This window comes from Chiloscyllium plagiosum, chromosome 40 (assembly GCF_004010195.1).
Source record: "Chiloscyllium plagiosum isolate BGI_BamShark_2017 chromosome 40, ASM401019v2, whole genome shotgun sequence".
NCBI classification, from domain to species: domain Eukaryota; kingdom Metazoa; phylum Chordata; class Chondrichthyes; order Orectolobiformes; family Hemiscylliidae; genus Chiloscyllium; species Chiloscyllium plagiosum.
Genome location: NC_057749.1, coordinates 23,762,242 through 23,765,315, shown reverse-complemented (window position 1 = coordinate 23,765,315; position 3,074 = coordinate 23,762,242).

Below are 3,074 nucleotides of genomic sequence, written 5' to 3'. Positions count from 1 at the left end.
AGAAGTAACAAGATACAAGCACTAAGCCTGGACATTTCCATTACAAACCTTCCTCCAGCCTGAAAAAGATCCACTAACTACTCTTTGTTTCCTGTCACTCAGCCAATTTCGTATCCCTGCTGCTGCCCGCCCCCCTTCATGTTGCTCACAAGTCTATTGAATGGCACTGCATTAAATGCCTTTTGCAAGTCCACTTACACCACATCAACCGCATACTCCACATCTCTTTGAAAACTCCAGCAGGTTCATTCAACATGATTTTCATGTTCAGCAGCAGCCCCCCCCCCCGCCCCCTCCACCACCCCCCGTTTATCCTGATCAGTTGGTAACCTCGCAGTTTCTGAATGATTGAAAACCTTTCTTTATAGTTTACTCATGGGATTGGGCGCTGGCTGGCCAACATTTATTGCCCGTCCCTAGCTGCCTTTGAAATGAGTGGCTTGCTAGGTCATTTCAGAGTCAACCACATTGCTGTGGGTCTGGAGTCACATGTGGGCCAGACCAGGTGAGGGTAGCAGATTTCCTTCCCTGATTGATAGGGTTGATGGGGTTTTTCTCGTTGGTTTCATCAGTTGATTTTTATTTCCAGATTTCCTTTTAATTGAATTCAAATTCCACCATCTGCTGTGGTGAGATTTCGAACCCGGGTTCCTGGAACATTAGCTGTGTGCATAGATTAAGAGTACAGTAGCTTTTTATTTGTCATTTCTGTCATGTATAACTGGTTCAGTAAAAACAAGACAGCATTCTTCCAGGACTGAGGGTGCTATGTGGACATTAATAGTCTAGTCATTTCCCATGGCTAGCCCACACACGATGGGCAATTTAGCATGGCCAATCCACTTAACCTGGATTGTGGGAGGACACCAGAACATCCAGAGGGAACCTACGCAGACATGGGGAGAATGTGCAAACTTCACGCAGACAATTACCCAGGGGTGGAACTGAACCCAGGTCCCTGGGGCTATGGGGCAGCAGTGCTAACCACTGAGCCACCATGTCACCCCTGATAATGCTGTCAGGCCATCTTCTCCTCTGAGAATGTCCGCTCTGCTCCTGAACTGCATTGTGATTTTCCCTTTCATTGAAAAATGGGAAAGATAGGTCATTTTCCCCTTTCCCTATAAGGCCCAGTTGTGGTTGTTTCAGATGGTCGGAGGGTCAAGCCAAGTCCTGGGGACATGAAGGGAAAAATCCAGGCTGTCTCTCCAGCACAGTACTGAGAGAGTGCTGCCATACAGGAGGCATTGTCTTACAGATAGATTGTGGCTCTCTACATTAGACAGAAAAAATGCAGTGAAGTTCCTCCCAGTGTCCAAATATTTATCCCCTGAGCAACATCTGAGAAAGTGGGAAACTAAAACAGAAAATACTGGAGAAACTTAGCGGGCCTGGCAGTGTCTGTAGAGGGAGAAACATTTCTGATCAGGTGATCCTGCTTTGGAACTGATCATAGCTGGGAGAAGGTTGATGTGTATGCTGAAGGTGGGGTGGGGCGAGGAGTAAACGATCGGTAGAGATGGATCCCAGGGAGAGAGGGAGAGAGAGAACAGTTGGACAGACATAGGAATGTGTGAACACTCAGCAGGTCTGGCAGCATCTGCAGAGAGAAATCAGTTAATGCTTTGGGTCCAGTGACACTTTCTTAGAACTGTTCTGAGGGTCACCGTACCTGAAACTTTAATTCTCATTTCTCTCCACAGATGCTGCCAGACCTGCTGAGCTTTTCCAGCAGCTTCTGTTTTTGTTTCTGATTTACAGCATCCGTAGTTCTTTCGGTTTTTATGAAGACATGTGTAAAGGTCAGCCTGGGAGAATCAATAGCTGCTAATGGGGAACATCAGTGACTGACAATTGGTTGTGTGTGGTAGAAGCCAATGTGATGACGAGGCCTGGTGTGTGGGGGTTGGGTAAGGACATGGGAGAAGGTGCCTCAATCCCTCAAATTATTGACCTCGATATTGAGTCTGCCAGAAGGCTGCAGGGTCCCCGAGCAGGAGGCGCTTAATCATTCCTGATTAAGGGCTTATGCCCGAAACGCCGATTCTCCTGCTCCTCGGATGCTGCCTGACCTGCTGTGCTTTTCCAGCACCACACTCTCGACTCTAATCTCCAGCATCTGCGCTTTTGCCCGGAAGATGAGATGCTGTTCTTCCAGCTTACTCCGAGCTTCGCTGGAGAAAACGTGAAAATCTGAGCGAGTGTGGTCTGCTCATTGTTGCTTATACAAAACAAAGTGGCAGATTGGCAAATCGACACAGAGACTGTACTTCAAATGTATTTCCATTGCCTTTTAAGGGATCACTCTGTGCAAATTGTGTTTCACTTCCTCTGCGCCACATTGACTTTAATGATCATTCATTATCCCCCAGGTTCCGAGTGCGAGGGCAACTTTAAAAGAGACAGTGACAGCAGCTGGCAGCTGTTGTTGTTTTAGATGTAGTCTCAGTGTGTGAGAGGCTCAGGTCCTATGAGCAATGTGTTTAATGGGCAGACTGGAGCATCAATGGATTTTTCCACATCTGAGTCATTTTTTTCTGAACTGTCGTAATGCTATTCTCTGCAATCCACTGTGTTGCTGAAATGAAACTGTAGCCAAAAAAGGAATGTCGTGTATTTTTAGGAGGACATATGAGCAGATTATACTGTACCATTGAAATATATCAACGGAATAGCTTGCACTTTAGTTCTAACACACAGTAAATTAGGAACGTTTATCAGACAATGGATTGTTTTTTGTCTCAGATTTTGCAGGAACAAAGAATCCATCCAAAGTTTGTCACAAAGTGATTCACTGACTGAGCTGAACTGATCCAGCGGATTTTCAAAGACACCCAGCAATCCAATACAAGGATTATTGAAATCTCACAAACAGAGGCAGAAAATAATCAAAATGTCTCCTCATCTAGGGAAGTAGGAAGAGGTGAAATTTGGAAACCAGTGGTCAATCTGATTAAAATTGTTCATAAAAATTTTGCACAGGCACACGATGGCTCAGCGGTTAGCACTGCTAGCTCACAGCACCAGGGACCCAGGTTCGATCCCACCCTCAGGTGACTTTCTGTGTGAAGTTT